The sequence below is a fragment of the Seriola aureovittata genome, chromosome 19, assembly GCF_021018895.1.
Source record: "Seriola aureovittata isolate HTS-2021-v1 ecotype China chromosome 19, ASM2101889v1, whole genome shotgun sequence".
In the NCBI taxonomy this organism is placed as follows: Eukaryota; Metazoa; Chordata; class Actinopteri; order Carangiformes; family Carangidae; genus Seriola; species Seriola aureovittata.
In genome coordinates this window covers 19,544,660-19,572,560 of record NC_079382.1, presented here as the reverse complement: position 1 = coordinate 19,572,560, position 27,901 = coordinate 19,544,660, and the positions used below count along the sequence as shown (strand labels likewise).

The following is a 27,901-nucleotide window of genomic DNA, read 5'->3' as shown; positions in this document are numbered from 1 at the left end:
GGAAAAGCGGTTTAAAAACACGGATGTGTCCAAACAAGTGAAATTTAGTAGCTGACCAGACACAGCATCATATAACGATGGAGGAGCGTAATGATGACACAAGGTCCACTTGCAGTCTATAGCCTACTATTAATCAATTATTTCTGCGTGAGCTTGTCAGGAGTAAAAATAAAGCTACAGCCAGGTTACCTTAGGTCACCATAAAAACTGGAAACATGAGCTAGCATGGCTTTGTAAAAGGTGATAAAATAAGACCACCAGCAATTCTAAAGCTTATATCTTGTTTACTCAATCCGTACAAAAACGAAAGTGAAAACAACACGTTATTGTTTCACCCTCCGACAGAATCAGGCTAGCTGTTTCTCCTCGTTTCCAGTCTTTTTGCTAAGCTAAGCTAACTAGCTAGCTGTAGCCTTAGTGGGAGCAATCTTCTCATCTAACTCTGGGCAAAAGCAAATAAGCAAAACTGTTTAAGTTAAATAAAACTAGTAGAAAACATACATCTGTACATCTAACTGTCAAGAAAATCCAAATGACAAACGTTCTTTAGAGACTTTTTTCAGGGTGGGGCAGGTTTGGGCGGGTTACTCTGACCTCAGTATTTCCTCATAGTCCGTCCATCCCGCTGTTTCTTTGTTTCAAATGATCTGCTGCGTGTATTCTTCCTCGTCTAAACTGGCTGCTCTTTTACAGTAACGATCCCGTTGAGTTATACAGTAGGAGAGGATGGCTGAGATAAATGGCTACATAAAAAGAGAAAGTCCTGCATTAGTAGATGGGTAATGGATCCGATCTGCCCACTCAGCGCTGGGCAATACATCAGAGAAGTCACCCTGCCGTTATAAAAAGCACAGATAAATAAATGAACAAAAGCCATTAGGATGATTTGACTTGGAAATAAATATTATTAAAGATACTGCTGTTCTCTTCAAGCAATATCTCAGCCACACTATGAACCTTTTGTGATTTCAAACTGCTCCATAACAATATCAAAAAGTTATGTTATCATCATGCTATATGAGAGATAACAGGCTATGAGAAGATGCACTGGTATTGAGCACCAGTTTTATGTAAGTGCTACATCCTCCAAAAATGACCAAACAGTGGTCATAACAATGTTGTATTAGAACGCCTTAGTTTTAGCCAAGTGTATCAAATAAACTGCCAACTGAGTGAATATCTGACCGTCCCCCTTCACTGCTGCAGACTTCCTCTCCTGTACAGTTTTTTTTTTCTGATGCTGTTAAACTTGTAGATACTTTGTACAGGTGTTCTTACCCCAGCCTTAGCTCAACTCGCTGTTTACAAACGCACAGCATTTCACCGAGATCCACGGTGACGCGAGGTGTCAGCGTGCAGACTGGGAACATTAAGCTCTGATTTACAGAAAGCTGCTTCTCTTTAATGCCTTAAACAACCTGCTTAAATTCAATCTCCAGCAGCTCCTTTGATCTCCACTCTGACAAACAGCAGGTTCGAGAAAATTGCTTCACACTCTGATTCCTCCACGATGACAGATTATCGCCTGAAAATCAGGATTAATAAGGTCTATTTTAGGTGGCGTTTTTTGGACTTTAATGCAGCGCAAAGTCAATAAGGTCTCATCAATAAAACACTAACATTGAACTTTTAACCACAGGTGATGGCATATCAAAAGCATTATCATTTTAATTGTTAACACGATGTGTATCATTCACTTTTGCTCCGTTTTCATTTTGTGAAGAGAATTTCCTTCATTAAAGTGTCACACTAAGACTCCCAACATCCAGACTCTGTTGGAGAGCACTGAGGACGATGCGTCACCATGGCAACCCACGAATAATCGTTCAAATATTCAGACAGTGTGCAAACACACACTCACACATGCCATCTGCGTCCGTGCGTGCGTGCGTGCATGTTTTCGTGCAGCGTCCATTCTTAGTTGCTGTATGAGTGCACGCCGTGTGTGCATGTGCAGTTACGTCAAAGGGTAACGTGAGCAGAGGCGAGAGTGAGAACAGGAAAGAAGAGAAGCCAAAGTCCAAATAGCTGCTGGAAAGATTCTGAGCATCTGTCTGGTAGTGAGTGCAGACAAAGACAGCTGAGTATCTGACAACTGACGACGGTCTCAGCTTTCACTGATACTGACTCTTTTCAAAACAAAACTGAGCCTGTGTACTGAAATATCTGAAACCTCTACAGTATGTGAACAGCATCACAGGACAAGCAGTATTACTGTACTTCACAGGTCTCCAGGACAAAATTGCTGTAACTGTTCCCTCCTCTATTCAATTTTCTACAATTTTCTTTTACAGAAACATGAAACATGGCAGGAAGTTTTCTTATGAATACATAAAACAACAATAATATGTAATAATAATGATAAAATTATTAGGTTAGGGTGGCTAAAAATCTGTAGATACAGGTTGTGTGATTTGTGGGTGTGGGTGCGATTGTGAAGACATAAGAACCACTCAATATGCTTTAGCCATCATTTTTGTGAAACAAATTAAATACCAAATTAATCAAAAATCAGCCATGAATATGAAAGTGAACCGATTTAAACTACTTGATGTTTTGTCAGGTTCATGCACCATGTTATCTTTAACTTCTGTTAGCTGTGCAGGCAACACAATATCAAGACTTCAGGCTTATACTTAATTTCTCAGGTTTCCATGTCCACAGGTGTGTACCTTTGACTTTCTATTTATGAACCAGACACTGTAATACACAACTGCTCATCTTTCATACCATAGAAAACGCACAGAAAATGAACACGGCTGTTTCCCTTTCAGCCAAAAATATCACCTCCTACTGAGCTATTCTGTTGAAAATGCTTCAGTGTTGGAATAAAGATTCCAAGAATCTGGGTTACTCCAGTCAGGTTAATGCTAAATTATGAAAAAGGACATTTATATGTACTGGAAATGGAGTAAATTATTGATTTTTAGCAAGGTTTAGCAGGACTTCCTTTGACCTCCGAATGATAAAACAATGTCCCATCTGTACTTAGTAGCTGCCAATTCTATAATCTAATTTTTTGTTTGCACAAACAGGGACACACTGCTGAGGAGTACACTGTGGCAGGAAATCCAGTGCCGTTTCCTTTGGGCATAATATTAAAAAGCGCTGCATTCTTGAGTCGGTTCCTATCTGAAACCAATGGAGTTTGCCTTGAAAACCATCAGCACTTTACTTATCCAAAGTGACAGATGGAGTGGAGGCATTAATTGGCAGTTTCAGCTGTCACCCGGTGGATGACAGTAAATCTCCTTGCGCAGGGTTTGATGGTTGTAGAAACGCTGACTGGAGTGTCGTTCTTTCTCCAGGGTCATGTATTTTTTAAAAGTCTCGCTTGCTTTTCTCCCTTTCACGCCTGTACAGACATAGCAGAGTGAGTGAGAGAGACAGAAAAAAGAAAGAGAGAGAGAGAGAGAGAGAGAGGGTGAGCTGGCAGCTGGAGGCAGCCATCTTGGACTGGGTTAAAAGCATAATTCTGGTCACGCTGTATCAGCAGCAGAGGAGAGATAAGAGAGCGAGGGAATGCCAATGCTGGGAAACCCTCTGCAGAGAGAGGGAGAGAGAGAGAAAGAGAGAGAGAGAGAGAGAGAGAGAGAGAGAGAGAGAGAGAGAGAGAGAGAGAGAGTGTATGGATACTGCAGATACTGTTGCAGGGAAATGAAAAGCCTGGGTAGGAGGTGGAATAGAATACAGTCTCGGGGGCCACTCCAAGCTGACGTGAAGTCTTATTAAATCTGCCATATATTTCACATTGAAGAAATGTATAAATAGATTAGACAGTATGTGACCAGGGGGTGTCACTTTGATGAGGGGAGGTTTAAGCTGCATTTATATCAACATCCCAAAAGAGGATGTTTTTGTCTACAGACAAATTAGTACCACAAGTGGCTGTTGGCTTAACTAGTCAGCAGATGATGGATTCTTTTTTTAATTCTGTGCTGTTGTCAAACTAACAGCGACATTCAGGGCACCAAGGATGTTAAGTAAGAGTACTTTTATTCTAATACTGTGCTGCAACTTTTAGGCAGTCGTATTTTATTTGACTATTTCCAGTCATCCAACTTTAAACATACACTTTGCTCTGGAGATAAAGTCGCCATGAAGGTGAAGATTTTACAAATAAAATATATGATTGCTGTAGAAACTACGATACTTTGACATTAACACATTAGTAACAACAATTTTATAATTAAACATATTATAGTACAACACGCTGTGGACATATTTGGCATCGTTGTTACTTTGAATACATTTAGGTGATAATATATTTTTACTTTTACTTGATTCAAACTAAACACAGGTCTCGGTTTGTCTGGTTGTCCTGGTTCCAAGCCGGGTGTCCCCCGAGTCTCAACTAATATCTGTAAAACACTAAAAAAAAACAGCAGCTTGCACTATTTCAATACAGAGCAGTCAGCGCTGAAAAGGCTAAACAAGGAGGAAAGAGCATGGAGTTTTGGAAGTGAATCATTTTGTAAAACAACACAATAACTACATGCAGAGCTTTTCTATTTAACCTGTATCTATCCCTTGGGCTACAGTCAAGTGTTGTCATCAGTTGCTGATGTCAGTGACAATTATGACAGATGTTTAAAAAAGCATTGATGAGGACGACTAGCAGCAGCTGGTTCTGAAGACTTTTAGAACCACCACAGACAGGATGCGAGGATATTTCTGTACTGATGAGCCGAGTGAGGCCAAGAGCCGTCCGCTCTGGCTGATCAGCTACAAGGAAAGCACGGTTTATACTGACAGCTATGGAAACAATGTGGTAATGGGAGAAAACTGCTGCCTGCGGCCAGAGTCCCTGGAATTAGCTTGTTGTTTACTCTGCAGTATCTGTGGTTCAGGAGGAACGTGTTATTGCTGGTGCACTGTAACATAACAGGAACTCATTTCAGATGCACGGGTTGTCATACAATTTTAGTCTGTATATCATTAGTATTCATTATGTTGCAATCAGTCTCATGAGACAATAGAGAGCAAGTAGTGAACTCACAAAGTCCCACAGAGCAGAAATAGTCTGCATGAGCACACACACACACACACACACACACACACACACACACACACACACACACACACAGGAGTACAAGTGTTTGAAGTGAGTGACAAAGTGCTGTTCTTGCTCTTGAAATTCATAGCTGTCACGGCAGGAGGCTGTGATCATTATTATTTTCACTCACTCTATTTCAGGAATTTGAGGCACGTCTCCTCTGTTCCATTTTTACCCACACTCTCACCCTCTTTCATCTCCCTGCAGCTATTTTTACCTCTTCCCATTCGAAACGGCGCACAGTGCAGAATAGCAGCCTGATGTAAACAGGTAAGATGTGATTATGCTGTTTGGTGTTGCTCGCTTATTCCATCTGAATCGTTGGCATGAGCGCTGTTTACCTCTGCTCTTTGTACGACCGATAGCTCCGGCCGAGCAGTCTGATAAATACACGTTCCAGCGGAGCTCGCAGAGGCTGTCCGGACAGCGAGGCGTGCTGAAGTGTCCTGCAGCCCTGTATCTCCACATGTGTTGCATGGTGGCTGACCTCTGACCTTTCTGTGAGGTAGATAAAGCCAAAGTCATTTAAAGAAGCGAATTTTCTAACGTAAATAAGACAGTATTACAGTGACAGCAGGGCAGCTGGCACATCCTTATGACACATCCTAACATACAAATTAATAGAGAGCCGCAGTCTTTTTTTGTTAGATGGCTGAAATAAGGTTTGTAGTTAACACAAGCTCAACACATTTACACGTTTCATGTCTTTCACAATAATCACATTTTAAAAAAAATCTATTTCACAGGCTTCCCAGATGTTTACAGGAGATGTTGCCACATTTTTCTAACAGCATCAGAGGACGAGAGTAGTTCTAAACAGAGACTGTATGTACTATAGGGTCTCAGAAAAGCTATAGTGCTGGTGCTGTCCGCAGCCTGCAGTAGCTGTGTTTATTTGAAGCTACAACAAAGCATCCAAGTGGCAGAGTGGTTTGTGAAAACTGCATGTTGAATAATTGATCGTGTACATAAAGCATGGATGTGGAAGAAGAGGAGGAGGAGGAGGAGAGGAAAGGGGAAGGAAGGAAGGAATGAGGCTACTGGAACAGAACGATAAAAAGAATCCACATATTATTTAAAATGAAGCCTCGCTCCGGCCGCCTGTTCCATCCCTTTTCTGCATTTTTCCTCCCAATTCCCAACCGCCCGGTTACAACATTAGATATACGACTTTCCCAGAACCAGAATGTTTTTTCAGTAACATCGTAAGCGGACAATAATTGTGGCTTCTCGGTGTCACATCCACTGGAATCCTCCGGGGGGGGGGGGGGGGGGGAATATGTAAATGCGACACAGTTTGCAGAGGGACCCTGGTGCTGCTTCAGTGACATAAATTAAGAAAGATGTCTCCTGAAATTGGCTTTTGGATGCAGGGAAGCACAGGTGGATTTGTTTGGAGAGTGTGGCAGTATTAACGGTGCAGCTAGAACAGTTTCTTCTTCTTCTTCGCTGGCGGTGGGTAGAACAGACGTTTGTGGATCTGAACACTCTGGCGCTGAGGAATATTCTGCCGATTTTACTGAGACACTTGTGTAATACTTTTTTTGTAAGTATTTTTGTGCATTACAGGGGGCAATGTGGAGAGTAATCCATCATTGTTAGATACAATTTTAAATTGCAGAGATGTTTTCAGGGCCAGTGGCTTACTTTTCTTTTTATAAAAAAGGGGACACATCCACTGTATCGTCCCCACGCCACACAAATACACTGATGAAACACTGATATTCACCATGTGTTGCATTTGACTCGTCTTCAAATTAGACTTATCGAGATCCCTCATCCAAACACTTCATGGTACTGACATTGAAACTGTCCAGTCTTACAAACAGCCAGGAGTTTCGCTTGACAGCAGCCTCACTTACAAACAGCATGTGGAGCGACTGGGAACCAAAGATAAAAGATAAAAAACTGGTTCCTTATGTCAGAATAAAACACGCTTGTGTCTCTAAGACAGGAAAATAACAGTACAGTCAGCCATCATGTCTGCACTTGACATGCTGCCTCAGTACACCACTTCACTTCTCCAACTTAAAACCACTGCTCAGCAGACCAGATCTCAGGGCCTTTTGACTCTAGTTACCCGCTGGGGGGAAATACTGAACTGCCTTCCATCACTTTGCACCACAAATGGATTGAAACACAGAAGAATTTTAAACTTAATTGTCTCATCCCACTTAGTGATGTCTGCGTTTGTCCCTGATGCTGTACGAACTTTTGTTTTGTCTGGGTATCTTTGTTTTTTTCTGTCTCTCTGGTAAAAGAGATCTTGATCTCATTGAGATTACCTGATTAAATAATGTTTATACAGACATATCAAATAACATAAGTAGCCCACACTGGAAACTTCATTAAGCTCCATGTTGGAAGGAAAGCAGTGGAAAAAAACTGATTGAAATTTATTATACTAAAAAGAATCCAGATAAACATATTAGGAGGATGTGTGTTGTTCTATATGATATTACTGTATACCTAGCAGCAATGCAACTACATGCAAAATTATTTTAAGGTTTTCATTGCCATTATTTATGTTACACTATGATTATCATTGACACCATAGGAGCAGAAATCAGACCAGAAGAAGAACATACTTTCCTACAGATGAAGGTTGCACTGGGATCCCGTTACACACTTCTCAAAAGCTTTTCTAGGCTCTGGGACAGTTTTGCAAATACAAAACCACAATGTTTTCACAGATATCTGTCAGTCTCATGAAAATTCTCCCTTTCTCACACACATACAGCAAAGATGATGTTATAATCTTAACAATAGGTTGTTATTTGGTTTATTAGCAATAATGTGATGTGATAATAATCAGAATAAAGGTGGTTGCTGTATTATTACTATTACAATAATCTGATAATATACTATGTTATACCTACAGGTGGTTTAGAGGGGTACTACAGGGCGTCTCTGTTAAAGTGTATACTATACCGACAAGATCTAAACACATAAAATGGAAATGGCATTTCTGCGTAAATGTCAAAACTCCATTGACAGCAATCAGCCAAACAATCCCGGAGTTTCCCGGAGAGGCCGAGCTTGTGTCTGATAAAAAGGAGATGTCACATAAAAACTACACTCATCGATTAAGTATAAACATAAAACAAATCTGCACCATATATAACCGAGCTGACACTAAGCAGAGAGGCTTTTGCGGCTAATGGAGTTCAGTGAGAGGTTGATCCAAGATACTTCCCCCGAGAGGGGAAACGGCAGACAACAGTCCATCATTACTCACAGAGCACAGGCCCGGGAATTCAAAGTAAAAGGCACTCCATCACTTAACAATACACTGTATTAATGGTGTGAGTCACTTAAAATAATGGCTGTGTTTTTTATAGCCATCTAAAGCTACCACCAAAATGAAACATGATTTAATAAATAAATAAATAAATAAAAGAATTTGGATATTTTTTCTTATTCCAGTCAAAACACAGCTGGGAATACATTGAGATAAAAAACATTTTGCCTTTTATTGTATTGTTAAAACTGAGGTACTCAGTATTATTATATTAACCATGGATGAAATGAGTACATGTAATGTGAAAAAAGGTCGCTCGTAGTGAGAGAATAATCATCCAAATGCTGTTACCCTCAGGTCTATGGAGTATTTTAGCATATTTTAGCTCCCTGTTTTTGAAGAATCTGGTCCCAGCCGGGAAGGAGGAAGGATCAGGGATTCACCAGTTTACTTCTCCATGGCCTTGGCTTCAGGGCTGGACAGGGAGTACAAGGACCCTTTGTCCCTTTGGTGCCGAGAGGGAGGTCAATGGTGCAATGCTAGGGGCAGTGAGGCAGCAGAGAGGTGGTTTGGGCTTTGTTAAACACCTCCTTAAAGTTAAGATATTCTGGGGGAACATTGGACTGGTTGGGGAATTCAGAGGACTTGGAGTTGGACAGAGAAGGTGACGTAGCCGACTTTAAACCTCTCTTCGACAGGTTTGGACCACCAGTCTATCGTCCATGAGGTCAGCGTCCGACCAGGGGGTCAAGGAGCACCACCACCACCACATGCCCCTGGTCAGGACATATGACCTGGGCATGTTGCAGGGGATGGGAGGGTGTAAGAGTTTTAGCAGGTCAGCTATCGGTGAGCCCCTGTGTTTTATTGGACAGGTCCAGAGGAAGTAGCCAGAGTGGCCACAGTACACAGAGGTTACCTACGTCCCCTCTCCTCAGCTACATGGGTTCTCTCTCTCCGCTCAGTGCAGTCAATTTAAATTAACTCATCACGTTCTGCAAGCAATTCCCACGCAGCCAGTTAATCTTTAACATGATCAGCTAACCAATGATAAGAGGCGTCATCCAAGGTATGTTGGCACTGACTTTCAGATGCTACTATCCAGAACTCCATGGAGTAGTCCGCTACACGTCTGCCTCCCTGGCACAGATTCAGCAGACCCCTCGCCGCCTCCCTCCTGAGGGCAGCACGGTCAAAACGTCTTTATCAGCACAGATGTGAACAGCTTGACCAATGAACAGATGGGAGATCTCCCATCGGCCAGGAAGCAGGGAGATGATACATAGCCTATGTCTCCGGCTCATATGGTGGGAAATGAGGAAGACCGGGAAACACTGAGTCAGGAATGGTCTGCAGGCTCTCCGGGTTAGGGTTAGCAGTGTTAGCTGGGTTAGCAGGGTTAGCAGGGTTAGCAGGGTTAGCAGGGTTAGCAGGAATGGGGACTCGGCGCTGCAGGAAGAGACTGGTCATTTGGGATGCGTGTGTGGCAGATGGAAACCTCTTCATAGACCTCCGCCTGGTGAGAAGAGTTGCTGCTCATGGCAATGATTGGCATCGGCCTGAGCTATGACCTCCTTGCGTTCAGGATCTGAGTCAGTGCCACAGTGAATGAATTCAAGAATGAAGTGTGACAGAATCCATGGACCCTACCTGCCTTGTGTCACCAGTCCAGGCTGGTTTCATGATGTAGCGGTGTAGTTTCACACTTTGGGCCCTTAATACCAATCAATCATGGTTTGAATGCCACAGCCTGAGTTTTGTTGCTGACCACGTTCATCCCTTCATGGCCACAATTCTCCATCTTCCAATGGCTACTTCCAGCAGGATGATGGCTCCATGTCAAAAAGCAAAAGTCTTCTCAAACTGGTTTCATGAACAACCCAGTGTGAGTATATTAAAAGATTTATTTGATACAACTATTCACCCGACAAAGGTGATGATAAATGACCATTTGAAAACTTACATGTCTTTAAGGATATTTACGTACTGTCATACTGTTAAGACTACACATGCTTCTTCAAATTCTTCTTTTTCAGTCTGTAAATCTTGTGTGCGTGACCAGCTGCCTGCCAAATATCACAACCAACAGCTTACAAATGTTGCCAAGACAGCTGGTAACCATGCGTGCAGCTAAGATGATCAGGATCCTGGGCGAGTTTGAAGGACAAGTTGAAGTGCAACTCAAGGACAAGCACTTCTCTCTGCTCTACATTAACAAACCAGCTACAGATGTACATATTTGACATTTCCATGGCGTACACTCCAGCCACTCAGCTATGCATAGTCCCTGATAACTGTTGCACTAAATCACAGCACAGTAAAATGGTTTTATGTGCACACACCAGAGGCAAATGTATTAACAAAGACCCGTTCGCAAAACAGTCACACACGAACAAATGCATGTGTTAATTTAACACTACACATTCGCACATACTACACACACACATACAATTACAGCATTGACACGTCACATTTTTCACAGGAATCGATGTGTGCGAAAGAGCCGGCATGAGAAATGGCACATGCCACGGCCTGAACGCACACTGGGGCATGTGTGTACCCGTTTCCTGCTCCACTGTGATTTGTAAATCACTAATAAAAGTACTGTGGGAGGCTGGGCAATTTACTTTTGACCGCAGCTGAAATTAAATATTTGACAGTGACAAATCTGAATGTATTGTTTGCCATATGGAGGGATGGATGGTAGTCATACACTGTGGTATTAGTCCAGATACACACGTTTGAGTTTAGAATATCAGCTTAACATACTCAGACAAAACACTTGATTCGTGCCACTGCCGTTTCTCCTCACCTGCCTGTATACGTGATCCGACTTATTTAACAGGTAATTTCAACTTGCTCAAGTGTGCATTAACATACATGAGCAGCACATCCATCCCCTGGTGAATAAGTCTGAGCAAACAAGGGACACCTCTCTCCATCTCTGCTTCTCTAAGGCACACATGCAAACCAAACCCCCACCACCACCTTCACACACACACGCACAGTCATTAGTCATCCATCAGAGGAACCACCCCCACACCAAATACACATACAAAGACATGCAAGCATGCTTAAACACAGACTCTAACTACAGCATTTCCTCTTAAATATTTCCCCAGGGCTTAGAATGATTTCTCTGACTAAGGTGGAAGCACACGTTATATATCTGGGTTGATCCCTTTATGGTTCGTTGCTGAAGTAAATGAACCCTTTGGAAGAACATGCAGCATTATGTATGCTGGAAAAAAAAGAACGAAAGCATCATCCCAGTAGGGTGGAGGGAGCATCAACACGAACATGAACATCAAACTCTCAATTTTATCAAGGTCTGCTGAGGGTAATGTCAGCGTGGCTTGTCCACCTTCTGTAGCTCAGGAGAAGTAAAGCAAACTAATCTAATCAAACTTTTGTTGAATAATTAACATGCAACAACAACAAAACAGTACAGAGAAGCTCTGGAGGCAACTGTACCTGAGCTAACAGTTAGCCACCGCTAACAGTTCCCGCCAAACCCACAGAGACTTGAGAAAGCTTCTCCGGAGCCACAGAAGAATACACTACTTGCACAGACTGAGCAGCACTGTCTAAGACCCATTACTAATCTTAATGTAAAGCCAGGACTTTCCCTTGAGACAGTATTGTTAGTTTCACAGTAAAGTTTAGTTTCAAACTAAAACCTGCTCTATTTGCTCTCTTAGTGAACACCTACTGTACAACCTCATTTCAACCGACATTTAACATGCAGCTGTGGAATTAAAGTTTGATATTAAGGCAACACCTCTAAATGAAACACTTCCCTTTTCCAGCTGCCTTGAACAATACCTCAAAAAAGGAATTAATTTAGCAGGAGAGCAACAGGAGACTGATCGTGTTAACAAGGTAATGGAAACCTGCTTTGTAACAGAATATGAATAAATGGTGTGTGTCAAGGTGACGGCGGAGAGAAATTAGGAATCGTAATGAGCAGTCTTGGGCTCTGAGACCAAATATCATTTATATACAAAGACACAAAATATCAATCACCCCAGAGAAGAATTAACGGCCGGTCATGACGTATCGTTTTTGCAGCACTCTGATAAGAAAAAAGCAGCAAATGCAGAAACGTGAGCCGGAGACGGATGATGCAAGAGTTAAATGATCTTTTCCTGGGGCATGTCCGAGTGTGAGGCAATTTCACGGTGATCAGTTCTGGCCTTGACCATATCTCCTCCCTCTCTTTCGTCTCTGACCTCTCCTGCAGGTCAAGTTGAGGGTCAGTCTGAGGTTTCTTGCGGCAACAAACACCTTCCCCAGAGGTCTCACTCAACACCGCTTTCCAGATGGTGCACTTCATTAAAAAAAAAAAGGAGAGCCAATTTAGGAGAATTTAGGAGGATTAAAGGAATGTATTAACTCCACCAATGGCTGTATAGGAATATGCAGTACATCGCCAAGCTTCCACCCACACTGTTATTCAGAGGAGATCAAAGAGAAGCGGCGAGAGCTGAGAAAAGAGCAGAAGAAAGAGAGATGTTTCATTTTCAACAGGCTGCAGAGATGAGATAGACGGTGGGCTCCTTTGGCAGTTCATCAAAACAAAATCACAATCTGCTGCATCACCACTTCTGAAGGTCGTCCCCAATACATGCACACGGACCCGAGACTGATTCGTCCTTTATCGTTCGGGCAGTTGCTCTGGGTTTAGGCTATAACAAGTAACAAGACACACGGATCAAATGGTTTTTTTTAAGCCATGGTAACGATTTGGTTGCAGCAATGTTGGTTTGTTAGCAGGTGGGTTGGTAGGTAGGGCCGCAGTGAATAAATACAGGATGGACAACCATGAAATAATCGTGCATATATCAATGGTTACGGTTACTGTCGGGCCTTTCTGTGTGGAGTTTGCATGTTTGTGCCCGCAGTCCTAAGACGTGTAGGTTAGGTTGATTGTTGAATGTTAGTATGGGTAGTTTGTCTCTGTGTGTCAGCCCTGTGATAGACTGGCGACCTGCCCGAGGTGTACCCCGCCTCTCGCGCAGCACCAGCTGGGATTTGCTCCAGCCCCCCTGCAACCTTCAAAGATGAGCAGTATAACTAATAGTTGGCTGGATATCAGAAAGATTTTGTTTGTGTATACACCCATTAAATGTTTGCATTAGTCATCTTTTAGTTAGTTTTAGTTATAATTTCAGAGCTAACTGGCTGCAATTGAATCTTTTATTTAGTGGTTTAAATACAGGAGTTAGATATATCTTTTATTTTGTGGTGAGGAGGATCAGTAATGAACTTTGCAAAAGCAAATTTGCTCTGAGCCTTGATTCATGATTCATCCCAGTGCTTCTTTAAACAAACATTTCTCAGCTACTGTATTAAAATCCTTAAATTCATGCAAAGTCAAGACCAGACTGACGGATCCCTCCAAGATATTTTGTGTCTGAGTCTCGACTCATTCCATCACACACACTGCCTGCTTGTCTGTTCTTGTGTTGTGGCTCCCCCGCTGTGCTGACTGTCTCTGGCACATACTGTAGGTCTGACTGTATATTTTCGAGAGATTCATGTTTTATGAGGAGAGGAGAGAGGATGACACAGTGACTAAAAAAAGGTGCACTGCCATCCATTTCTGTACATCATCCATTAAACAGCACGGTTAGCATGTGTGAAACCGCTAATGACTGGAGAGGGGAGAATGTCTGAGGTTTGTCTCTGATCACTGCAGAGATGTTTGTTCATTTACAAGTGACCAGATTTGACCTGTGTTTTTAAACCCTACTGTATAATGTGCTATTATTTAACATTACTGTCATAGTAATGACTCAGGCTTACACACACTGACTAAAGGTGTGTTCCAACTGAGTGTCAAGCTAATTTTCATGTTGCTTTATTTACACATACAACTGTGTTTTTGCATTAAAGGCAGAGGACATGACAATAAAGGCATTTGCTGTAGCTAGTTAACAACACACAACTCAGTGTGTGTGTGTGTGTGTGTGTGTGTGTGTGTGTGTACAGCAGCTCAGACTGAGATGACTTGAAACTCCAGCTGGTTGTTATACTTTGCTTCTCTGTTTATTCATTCACATAAATATTCAAGTGGGGTGATACAGTTCAAGCCTGATTTTTCACACTGTAAGTGTTGTTGGAAACTCAGCTACAAAAAAAAAAAAAAAGAAAAAGAAAAGATATTGCATGTTTTTCCATCCGTTCAGACTTCAGGGTGAAAATCTTGCCTGTATCAAATATATATTTGAGGTTCCTGTTTAAACATGCATAAATGTTCTGGCACAAATTTCCTCTGCAGCTTTGTTATTAGAACTGAAGAGTTATTTGTGATTTAAAAAAATATCCTTTGACTTTTTCCATTTTCTATTCATCCATTTTTTAAAACTCTCATCCCTTCTCAGTTCCTCCTCATACATACTCATCTCACCGAGTTTCCTGACTGTTTCGCCTCCTCTTCAGCCTCATACTTATATCTGACAGTCTGAGAGCTCTTCATGAATGTGCAAGACAGATGAAAACAGGGTGACACTAGAACTGTATGATTGGGCCATTAAAATGTTTTAAATGCAGTGACAAGTATTCTTAAATTTCTACACTTTATTACTGCATGCTCTCAATTCTTTGTCCTGAACCTTAAAGGAGCTAAACATTGCATTTATTTCTTCTACTGAAGTTAGCATGCTAACCAGCTAGCCCCGGCCCGGTTGACCCATCTCGTCACTTTCTGTTACAAAGTCACTGTAGCTTCCAGTCGGCCCTGAAAAGTAGCGCTGCTCAGAAGACACATTATAACCTCTTATATCGAGCATGCAACAATGGCTGAAGTTCTCTTGTACCTCATATACTTTATTAGTGTCAAACAGTTCATTTTAAGGCTTATTGTCAAAGATCACTGCATGAAGAACATATAATCACATTAGCCATTCCTCTGAAAGCCATTAAAGATAATTAAAGGAATATGACCATGTCGTCGGCACAGCATGTTAAGGAAAGCGTATATTTAGCGAAACTAAACTGTTGTGACATTGACACACATTTTGAGGCAGGGAGTGTATCCTACACTTTAACCTAGATTTACAACTCCTACAGACGAGTAACGCTGAGCTTAAACTAAAAGAACTGAGGTATGCACTCCTGCATGTGGCAAACGCAACTGTTACACACATCACATCTGGCCACATCTGTGACTATGTTATTATGCATATGTTGTCAAAGAGGGTTCAGTGATGCATATCTATGTGTCACGCGACACAGAAGCAGAGGTGGTCCCACGGCACGTAATTTCACACAAGCTATGTTTAGCTTGACAGGAAGTCTAGCTCCGTTCCTATGGTAATCTCTCCTTACCTATAATGAAATTTGACCACTGTCTTTACAGGTCACTCTCCATTTCTTGGATTTGTTTTTATACTACAGAGCGAGGTCACTACTAGGCTTGTGCAGCTTGGATAACTTGGATAATGTCGAACATAAAATGTATGGATGCGTTTATGATGATAAACCCATTTAAAATAAAAGGTTGAGGGCCATGCATGTATCCCTCCATTAAGCCATTAACCAGCCGTCTATGTATTGTGTTGCAGAGATACAGTATCTACTGCACTTCGCATGCTAACCAGCTAGCCTGTACCTTCTGGTAATACCACTTTGTACCTCAAGAGGGAATAGTGAGTCTCTGTAGCATCTAGTCTATCCTCAGTCCAACATCAGAGGATGAAGAAGCAGTGTTGCCCAGAGGGAAAGAACAATTTGGCAGCCAAGAAAAGACCCGATAGAAATAAAGGCAAAACACAAAAGTTAACATTGTTGTTTCTTTCCACCACTGGACACAACTCTTGTCAAGTAAAGAAATTAAGTTTGATACTAGCTTGCAACATTTCCTCTAGACTGCTAATTAAACAGCTCTTAATGCTAACGTTGGCTAGGTAGCAATCGCAAAAATTAAAAATTGAGGTAGTTTCTCTTTCGACCTCCTGTCCTAATTTTTTTTTTGTTCTGTGTTGCTGCCATCTCGTATCCTTGGGCAATTATCTATTACCTAGTTAGACAAAAGAAAGAAGCTATTTCTTTTGTACGAGCGTGGCTTTATACATTAAAGCATGTTTTTATTTTGCTTGAGGCGATGTTCCCTTAAGACTGAAATCCTTGATAATGAGGTCAAATGAATAAAGAAGAGGGAAAATAGATCTGGCTATCACAATGATACAACGCTACCTCAAAAGTGAAATGTTGGCTGCTTTTATTTCCCACCCAAAAATAACCTGCGAAACAAAATGATCACTGGGAATTAAAATTATATCAGAGCACAGTCATGTAGACTACATGTTAGAAGTCTTTTAACTTGTCAAAAAAAAGTTGCTTGAGATTAAGCAATCCGAGACTGAGTAATGTCTATATAATTTACAAAAAGCATCATAGCTCAATTTATTCCACATTTTTTCACAAACCTATAAAAAAATTGCATCACATCATTTCATCACAGTACATCATCATATCACATGACATTAGAATTTAATAGTTTTGAGAGGAAATAGCTTCACTCCTGAGGAAGGAGCTATTATGACAATCCCTCAGTTGGAGGCTCGGAGGGATTTTCTCTGCCCATATTTCCTGCCCCTCTGTGGACTTTGACAGCAAACAGTTCCCCTCTTTTTAATTAAAATCTCTATTAAATTCTAATGAAATACTAGTGAATCTCGCTCCCTTTTTTTAAAGACCCCCTCTGATGAAAATCAAGTTTTTAACCTTGTTAACATCGATATTTATATAATACAAGATATATCATGAGTGAAAAAAATCAGTCAAAGCCATGACTGAGTGTTTTTACCTTGTGAACCAAAAATAAAAACCAGATTCAGACAGCCAGGGTTTCATACAACATCTCCAGCTACAGCGATCACAGCTCACAACTGGACGGACTCACAGACTCATTTAGGCTTGGCAGAGAAAAGCAAGGAAGGATTAAAAGGAGGTGAAGTGAAGGAGCAGGCAGCGGTCGGCAACAGGCAGGAGAACCAGGCAACAATTAAAGCAAATGAGCAAACAAAAACAAGCAGGCAGTCAACTCAATCTTCTTCAGGATCAGAGGGAAAAGTCCATGAGACATCTTACAGTTAACAAAGCCAACAGGACAACACAAACATTCACACTCTAAAAGTGACCACTTGTATTTTTTTCCCCTCAGTGAATGAGAATAGTAAACAAAAATCACACGTTGTAATTTGTGTCAAACAGTGAATACGAGTGTATCCGTGTGTTTAAGAGTGTGGACGCTGCTGTGGGACTAATTTGTCTTCATTAGCAGAATGGGTCTGAGTGACCGGTGTCCTTTTGCCCTTTAGCAGGCTGAATAAACACCCCTGCTACTTAACAAAGGAACTGAGTCAAATCAGAAAGGTGAGTCAAAGTCAAACATGCACCAGCAGCCTTCGCCTGCGGAAAAGATACAGGCCGGAACAAATTAGTCTAAATGAGACCGCTGAGGGGACAGGGGGCGGTGGATGGACTCTGGGGAGGGGGGGGGGGCAAAACAGAAAAACTGTGAAAGAAAGAGAGAAAAGGGAGAAGGACAGAAAACTTTTTTTTCCCCCTTACATGAACAGTAAAGCAGAACCACTGGCAGCAAAGCAGCTCTTAAATAAATGAACCCAATTCCCAAGTGTGCCCTTAAAGGGGGCAATTTGCCAAGCCTATTGTTGCTGCTTTAATGTTGTGTATTGATTGGCTGCACATTTACATCAAGGTGAACTCTTGGAAGGATTACAAGCTATGTTGAAGTGGGGCTTTACAATGTCTGCTTTTTTCTTTTTTTTTTCCCTCCTCTTTTCTGGCAACGCTGCCGGCTCTGGGGGCTGTATCTGACATGCTGATGTAAAGGATGCTGACTTTGCTGCCGTCTTAAGTTGAATTAAAAAAAAAAAAAAAAAGGCAAGAGGCTTCTGATTTCATGGCAGGAGAAACTCTGCCATTGAAATGATGAGCAATGAAGATGAAAGCGGGGGATTTAAATGGAGGGGCAGGAGAACAGAAGGACGATAAGCACAGAAATTGCAAAAAAAAAGAGAAAGAAATAGAGAAAACCTAACATAATTAAAGCAGAAAAGAGGAAAGAAAATATATAACTCCAGTGTGTATCCTTCGCCTCATGTGACCTCTCTGAACCTCATAACCTTAGAAGAGACTTCTTCTCTCTGTCTCTTTGAGCAAAAAGCTGATCCAGCAGCCTGTGCCCTACACAGATAGGCCCTGGCACATCCACAAAGGCACCGTGCTCCACCTCTTTCTTTGCTGTTTACAACCTGAAAACTCACAAACCCGCAGCCAACAGCAACACTCGATGAGAAATACGGCCAAGCGCTAAGCTAGACGTAGCCAGACTGATAGATATTCAAAATGGGTGCAACAGATTCTGCCGCATGTCTCTGTGATTCTCTTTTTGCTGGAGAAAGAGGGGAGGCTGTGACTTTGCAGCAAAGCTTGCTCACTCAGGCGATGCTTCCCTCTGCCAGGGCCCTAATGAAGTTCTCTACTGTCTGTCACATTATGTACAAACAGCAGGTGATACAGAAAAGCTACTCAGGTGCACTAGTACAACCGCAGGATTATAGATGCAGGATATTACAGCATTTTCTTAAAAAGGTCCCACTTTGCATAAAGGTTGATTTCCATGTTACAATAATAACAGTCATGCCTTAGTTAGGTTCAGGTACAAAAACCTTTCGGTTAGGTTTAGGAAAAGACCATGATTTGGGTTAGGGTTAGAATTTGGATTTTGAGTTTAAATGCAAAGAAAGGTTGATATTCTATTTACAATATTGTGGCTTACGGGTTTACTACAAGGTCTGTATGTCACTGTCCAGGGGTAATATCCTCCACTGCATCCAACAGAATAACATTACCTACTACTATTTGCTCACCTAGCATCGCTGCAACTGTCATGAGATTTTGCCTCCCATCTAAATACCTGCTGTGGTAAGTGGCAAGTAAATTTCGTGGCAAAGTCAGTCCGTTCAAATGGATTGACCACAATTACTAAAACCTAAAAAGGTCATGTTACTAAACCGAACTGCAGCAGTGAGTCTCTCCAAAGTCTGCAGGCGGCAGACTGCAGGAATCAGGAGTAGTACCCACAAGCTAACAAGTTAACATGCTAACAGGATAACAAGCACAGAGTCTACTGGCCCTGTTCAGACCTGGGCTTCACATGCATCTTGGGTGATCTGATCACAAGCTCTAAGATCTAAGTAGAGGGAGGAATGCATCCAAGATGCGTTTAGGACGCATTGGAGATCTGATAACTCAGACCATATAAAACTGATTGGAAAATATGACAGAGACTCATGTTTTTGTTTGCCGTGATTTACTGTGCAACACAGAAAGACATTTATTAGATCTGACTGGTTACTTTGTTATGGGAAAGTCACACTGCCACTCAATGGACAGTGCGCTTATTTAACATGGTCTTCGGTTTTTATATAATTAGTACTGAATTAAACTGAATTCCTATGAAATTATAATTATATATCTGTTCCTTTCTAGAAAAGAATTAGAAAACTTAGCGTCCTGTGAAGATTACTGTCTTGTATTAACATCATACTGCATATATTTCTTTATATAAATAAAGCCTTTTCTCTTGTGAAATAATGATTTCTTTTCAGCTTCTGGGCTTTTTTTCTTCCCCTCCAAAAAAAGCAGAGTAAAAATAAACTGATAGGGAGAAACAAAAAATGCTGCTTTGGTGTCAGAGGTCAGTGCTCCACACGTTTCTGCCTGCAGCAGTGTGGGAAACCATTTGGCATCAGTTTTATACAGGGAGTTACAGCCGAAGAGGATGAGAACTGCTGCTTCAGATGGCAGCGTATTGATCGGTGATTCATCCTGAACATACAGGAGCGAGGAATCCTGTGTGGGCTTCTCTATAACATGTGCCCGTGGCAGACTACACTACTCTGTATCTGCATCTGTAGTAACGTGGCAGTGTGTCTCTCTACGTTCACCGTGCTGGACAGCTGAATGTCTCGCTGCAGACAGCTGACAGGCAGCATTATAAAAGGACAAACTGTTATGATAAATGCATGAAGCATGAGAAGAATGAAATTAAAGACTGTCACCTAGTGGTGAGGCTGAGAATTACGTCTGGGAAACAGGCTGATATGAACTAGTACATTGGAAAACAAGATATTGGCTTATTTTATATGATCAAATTTGTCTTGAATCTAATTAATCTAAACAGTGGTTGTCATGAAGGAGCTGTGGTCCAATGAAATCACAGAATTTGTACCTGTGTCTGTCTGAGTCAGTAATCAACTAAAGAGTGAGCTCCAGAGGGAGATTTGCATAACCAGCAATCACTATCAAGCTCTCATTCACCATCACAGTGATTAGTACACAGACTGTATTGATCAAACTGAAGTGAATCTATAATGATTTAATGGTGCAGCCATGACTGGTGGGCGTCAATATTCAAAGTCTTTCATAGATAAGAAATCAAGCGTCCCAGGAATCAATAATCAACATTCGATTATATATCACTAAAATTATTCACTGAGATCAATGCAGGTATATGGATCCTCCCATGTACTTAAAATCCAGCAAAATCAAAAAATAAATAAATAAATCAATGATATGAAACAGGTTGCTGATCATATTAAGATACATTTAGGTTATTGTGGTCTGCTATTAAACTATTCTTCCTAAAGTCCTTGAGACAAAACATTCATTTGCAGGAAATTATGAAATTATGGCTGAAATTACACATTAGACAAGTATGATGATAACTTTCTCTCAGTTGGTGCATATCCATCCAACAATCTTATGCAAAAAAAAAAAAAAAAAAAAAAAAAAGCATGACTGATCCGTTTTTGTACATAAAAAAATAGAGTAAAGGAAATTCATAAAGCAGAAATACTACAACAAGACTTGTTCAAAACTGGACCGCGTTTGGTCAAATCCTGATTTTATAACTGTGACTTCATCAGACAAAATCACCAAACATATAAATTAAAAACAAACACTAAGCTGTGATTTTGGCAATATTTAAGTCAGGGAGAAAGTTAGGAGAGACAGAATATCTTTCTTTTTGGCTGGACTGCAAGAGCCAGACCAGCCCTATAACTGCTGATGCCTCTGACTGACTGACTGGACTCAACCCACCTCGCCCAAACAGCATGCACCTCCACCGGGGTGCCCTGAGACGGATTATATTTCTTATTTAGTCTCTCACACAGAGCACAGCCTCCATCTGGGATTCATAGTTCAGCCTAACTAGTAACTATTAACTCCCTGACGTCATGACCCGCTGCCCCGTGTACGGGCCCAGTGCTAGGTTCTGTTCGGACACAGTAAACGGTTAAACGTTTGTCAATATAGACAGACTGTACCGCCATAGATCGGTTAGAGTCTCTAGAATTCACATATTCAGTTAATTTCGCGCTAAATACAAGCACATAAATTCGATTTATAAATATCTACCAGCATCCTTAAGCAGCAACGTGTGGTGACTGCCTACCTTTTAGAAGTGTTGAACTCCGATTCTCCGTCCATTCCTCCGTTGTTTATATTCCTTTAGTCCGTAAGAGTCCACAGGTCACAAAAATCAAAAGGGTTCCTTATAAAAGTATTCCAGGTTATGAATATTGTTGTCATGAGAAGTCAAAGCAAACACTGAGCATTTCTTTCTTCATTTGTTTGTTTGTTTTTTCTTTTCTTTTTTCTTCTTCTTCTTCGTTTTTTTCTTCTTCTTCTTCGGTTTTCTTCTTCTTCTTCCTCGGTTTTCTGGCGGGCTACAAACCAACGTTATTGGTGCATGCTGCCACCTACTGTACCTGCGTATGTGATCACATGACTTCATTGAGAAGTTATTGTTAGCAGGTCTGCTATTGTTTGTTAGCTTTCTTTCTACAAATTGGACGCTTCCCTGTAAAGATCCAATCAGATTTCACTACACGGGGATCGAGCGTAACCTTGCGTAAGACCTACTGACGTATTCTCTCCTCTGAAAACGCTTTTTTTTTTTTTTTTTCATAATGACTCTAGCTTGTAGATGGACGTCTCCCCTGACCAATCAGAGCAAACTAGGAGGGGTTGGCACTTCAGAGGCAAGGCCAATAGGCTTATTAATAATATTTCTGGCCACCTGGAAAAAAGCCAAATATTTCTCTCTTTTGAGCTCAGTTTTAGTCTCCACCAGCTCCTGAGACAAAATGTTCACCAGTTTCAGGTGACCACATCCACAGTTTTATTGTTACTGGATCCCCACGTAACCTTGGTATAATACCACCGTGTTATATAATCTACATTTTAACTGATTTTCAACCGTTGCTTGCACGTGGAGGCAGACGTGGTGTTATTTATAGTAACAGTAGTTGCTTTGGAGCAGTAGCAATGGGTCGGCTGGGGAAACTGTTTTCACATTCCCTGTTTGTAAGTGTGTACCTCCACCTCCTGCCAGAGTCATTCACTCTGTCTGCATGTAAATGCTTTGTTGATTGTGATTCACCTGCTTTTCAGGTTTAGATAAATTATGTCCCGCTGTGTTTGATAGATGATGACAAAAAACTCAAACACCTGCTGTTCAGGCAGCTGCGCACCCCCCCACACACTCACACACACACACACACACACACACACAGAAAAAGAACGTTATAAACACACATTTACAGGTGTGTGTATAAGTGATATGCATGTTTATACTGTATTTGATCTTTTTATTTTTATTTGAAGGCACGGAGTGTTAACGTACGATTTCAGACATTCATGACCCCAGAAACAATATCAAAAAAAGAGACTGCGGTAAACAGCAGTGCATGTCAGTGCTCATAAACTTATATTTTCATATATTAAGAGGATGTTTACATGTGATAATAATATATCCCCTTATAGGTGACATATATCACTCTTGATATAGGGACATATATGTCATATATTAAATTTCGTGTCATCGGTTGTCATTGATCCACAAAACAGAAAAGCTTCCTCCGCAGAACTCTTAAAATGATCACATATAAAAAAACCCTCAAAAACATGATCTGTGGCAGCAAAGTTTGAGGCTTTGGAAATCTAACACGAGGTAAAAACCTGCATGTGCCACACCAAATAACAACTTAACGTACATGCAGACACACTTTCCATCTCAGTCCCCAGCAGGAGTTTGCCGACGCAAACTGTGGTGTGTGGTGTGAGTGGGAAGGTAGGAAGGTGGTTGCATATTAGCTTATCTGGCAGGCCCAGGCTCTGTGCATGATTGCAACTGCGTCTTTACACCACCTCTAATTACATGCAAATCTTCAGGAGGGGTTTGGAGGAATGTGTGTGTGTGTGTGTGTGTGTGTGTGTGTGTGTGTTTGCACATATTTGTGTGCGTTTCTGTGCTTCTGTTGTTACTGATGTGCATATGTGCCTCATTTCTGTTTTATAGCAGTAAATCTTCATCGTTTAGAAGCTCTAACTGACAGGCCTGGAGGTGGAGGAGAGAGAACAAGATCTTTATTTTTAATTGTTAAAGAACCATTTTTTTGTTTTCTGGTGTCAAGTTGGTGACTCACATCATATGCACATCTTGAATAAATTAAATCTGTGACATTTAAAATTGTGAGGACTGGACTGCCCTCTCTGCTGATTAGAGAACTGACCTCAAATGCATGTGCGTTCATGCGGGTGTCTTCTTCTGCATGTTCAACAAAAACTCTCCCTTTCTCCGTCTCTCGTACATTCTCTCTCTGCCTGTTGACATTTGAAGGGGCGACCTCATGGATGGCAAATTCATTGCTCCTGACATGCATTAAGAACAATGGGATGCTCAGTCAAGAATCATAAAGGATTACCTTCAAGGTATCAGCAGTAGAGAGTCTATTGTTTGCATTACTATTTGTGGATGTGAAGTCGCCGGTGACCCAATCACATTAATGCAAAGCAGAGCAACAAGCTCAAAGATACAAATGGCTTAAAGCGTTATTATTATTGATTCCTGCAGGAATCAGCCTATGAAATATAAAGCATATAAAACATGTTTTTCATCAAGACGGGCATCTGGCGTGAGACTCATGCCAAATTAGTGGAAGCCCCCCGCGAGAGTGGCTATAGACAACAACTGCAACTTTTAGGCAGAAATAAAACAACCAGACAAACAAACAAAACAAAGGTATATGATTGAGTATTGTCAGAGTTTTATTCTTGGAAGTATGGAGAGGGCTTTGAATCATCATTTAGACTTTCATTCTGGGAAAAATACATTGAACAAAAATATAAATGCAACACTTCTGTTTTTGCTCTCCATTTTTCATGAGCTGAAATAAAAGATTTTCATAAAAGACTTTTTCTGAGCACACGATTGTTGTAAACAAATTCTCAGAAACGACATCGGAGACTCTCTGTTGGACACTAAACAATCCAAGCGCACGCTCTTTCAACAAGTGCAGCATCTGTGTTATTGGGTTGTGTGACGAAACTGCATATTTTCGAGCGGCCCTTTAATGTGACCGGGTCCAGGCACCTGTGCAGCGATCACACTGTGTAATCAGCATCTTGATACGACACACCTGTCAGGTGGACCGCTTATCTTGGCAAAGGAGAAGCGCTCACTTAACACACATGTGAACGAGATTTAGGAGAAATAAGCCCTCAGTGTGTTCAGTATATATTAAAAGACAATATAACTGAAGAGATAACAGTTAATAAAATGTTTTTATGAAATAAAATAATAATGGTCAAACATTTCTGGGGGAAGGGCAACTTACAAACTGGTAAAAACTGAGAGATTCTTTGACCTTTAGCTCTACAATTACTGTAAAAAAAATAAATAAATAAATAAAAGAAGAAAACAATGATTCTTTTCATCCGCATGAAGCTGTTATAAGGGAGAAAGTGTCATTTGTGTCCGGACAGTAAGGCAGCAGCTCAGTATCTGATACTGAAGCAGTAATTCTGTTGTATTTCGGTGGCTGCAGGGCCTCGGGGCGTATTGATTAAATCATTATGACAACACCGCTCTGTCTGGATCACAGAAATGAGACCACTTACAACTGAAGGGGAACTTGAATTGTACTGAACTGATTTAAATGAGTATTAAAATAATAGTTTAAAGTTAATGAGTATCATTATACATGGGAACAAGGTGCGGACACATTAGCAGCACGATAAGATTTAGCCGATTGAATGCAAAGGATGCAACAAATACACTGCCACTCATTTGTCTTTCCTAAAACATTCATTGTGTGATTTGATGCAATGTACACAAAAAGAAGAGTTTGTCACAAAGTGTGGTTGTTGTCGGTTGTACAATTATTGATATCCAAATACTTCAATGACAGCAACGAGGATGAAGAACAAAGAAAAAAACCAGCCACCTCAGCCGACCGATACACAGAGAAATAAAAAGACAAACAAGTGACTCTGAAGCAGAAATGATGAGCAAAGATCAACAAACTGTTTAAACAGCAAATACTGAGTAATGATTTGTTGGAAGCGTCAACAGTGTGTATTTCTTACAATGTTCATATTAAAGATGATAACTGCACAGTAAACACCACAGAGTGTGTATGACTTCATCTGTGCTCTGCACCCTCCAGCACTGGTGTACAGATGTTTTCACTCATCCAGCTGTTTCACCTCCTGGATCTCCTCTTGTTTGTTCAGGAGCCTCTTTCCATCTTCGTAATGCACATTGTCAATAACGGAAAAGAAAACATGTTGAAGTCTTTTTATATTTCCTCACTCTCAGTTTTGCTTCAGCTCTATTAAATTAATCAAATTTTTATTTTTTTTTAGCTTTAAATCCCACAGTCCTCTGAGGGAGTTTTTACCTCTGCAGACTAAACAGCAGTTTCAGCATTTCTCCCTTTAAGTTATAAAAAAGGATAAATTGCACCACCTGCCGGACAAACATCTCCAGTTCACCTTCTTACAGTAAAGACAGGAACACAATCTTAGACTGTCACTGTCCGGGGTTTTAATCCTTCTTGTGCCAGTGAGGCCACGCAGGGCAGCGAGGCACCTTTGATACGAGCATGAGGTCATAAGGTCGTATAAATAAAGTTTGATTCAGTGTGCTATTCTACAGCCACGTGATTATATAACACATATGATAAAATGAACCTGTCATATTGCTGCATTTACTTTGAAAACGAAATGGCAATGTCTGAACATAACAGAGAAAATCAACACTATGGTACTGTTTTTTTCCTCTTGTTGTTTGTTCTTCTTTTTCTCGTTTGAGTCAATATTTCAGGCAGTTTTGAACGACTGCCGCAGAGCGAAATCAACCTCTCTCTTTTGTGAAAGAGTTTAATCAACTCAAATTATATTGATTAGACTTTTTCACTTCGTCTTTTTTCAAATGTTCCATTCAGTGACTTTCATGACGTATCGACTTCACAGCTCGTCACAACATTAGTGAGACAATCTCTGGCACAAATTTACCTACAGAAAGACCTTCAACAAGCTTTGTTAGTGTCACAGCTGTAGCTTCAGTTTCCCTCATGAAAACTCTTCTTAAGAGCCCTGATGTTTAAAGTATCTGTACAGTTATGCATGTTAAGTTATTTTTAATTGGTGAAGCAAGAGACGAAACAAATATATTAGATATTATCAAGATTATTAGCATGGTTTTGCTTTGTTGGTCTGGAAGCTGATGAAGTAACAATCTTCTGCCCGACTATGTGATATTTAATAATCAGATTGTTTTTTCAACTGATAATATATTTTTGAATAATCACCTATTATACAATAATGAGAATACGTAAGGACTTGTGGATTATGAAAACTCGCAGCACTGGAGGGAGATCCACAGTAACAACGTAAGGAAACACATTTATTAAAGAGAACCTAAGCAAACTAGAACATGTTGTAGTCAGTCAACAAAGTTTGCCAAATGAACTTGCAGTGCACTGTTCACAGCTTATCTGCACTGCCCCCAAGTGGCCAAAATCAATTATTGCAGGTTTAATATATACAGTCAAAGCTTAGGTCTCCCTGTCCCCACTGAATTGATCTTGGATATGTTCAAATCCCTTCACAGACTGGGAATCTCTCGACTTGTGTAACTAATTGCCACCATGCTGATGACCAGTGAGCAACACTTTTACTGACGGACTCTCAGGTAACTGCTGGAAGTGCATATCAAACAGCTGCTCCTGAGGAAAGCTCAGCAAAACTCTCCCTCGGATAAGTAACGATTCGAAAACAAGGAAAAAAAGCTTCTTGATTAGAGAAAACGGATTATCAGTTGCTATGCAACGCCGTTTGAAATGCCTACTGGGAACTAAGCGCATCATGGCCTTGGCCCCTTTCCAAACAACAAATTAGAGGCTATGCCAATTTCTGGCATTGCTGCTTCCACTAAAGAGCTTTAAAAAGGCCAACACAACACTTATTGCCTGTCTGTGATAAAAATGAATCCCCACGGCAACTGATACCGATGGTCCACGCTCACAAACACTTTGAGGGTGTGGGCACAACCTCGAGGAGTTATTTTAAAGTGAACATCATTGGCTCGACTCAGCTGAGAAAACCCTCAGTAGATATTCTGCAGGAATCTGGGAAGAACTAGTGTAACATGAGCAGACAAACTTCGAGGTCAGTCACATGACACGTGACAGCGGCGTAAAGAAACATCACATGATCTG

General features: G+C 41.0%; 1 long non-coding RNA gene across 2 annotated transcripts in view; it reads right to left on the bottom strand.

Moving 5' to 3' along the window:
- The window catches only part of LOC130187176 (uncharacterized), a 78,892-nt gene extending 56,629 nt beyond the window's left edge, over positions 1-22,263 (bottom strand). For both annotated transcript variants that reach the window (XR_008830405.1, XR_008830404.1), the window contains exon 1: positions 21,790-22,263. This is a non-coding gene — a long non-coding RNA (uncharacterized LOC130187176). The remainder of the gene's footprint in view (positions 1-21,789) is intronic.
- Positions 22,264-27,901: the final 5,638 nt, after the last annotated feature.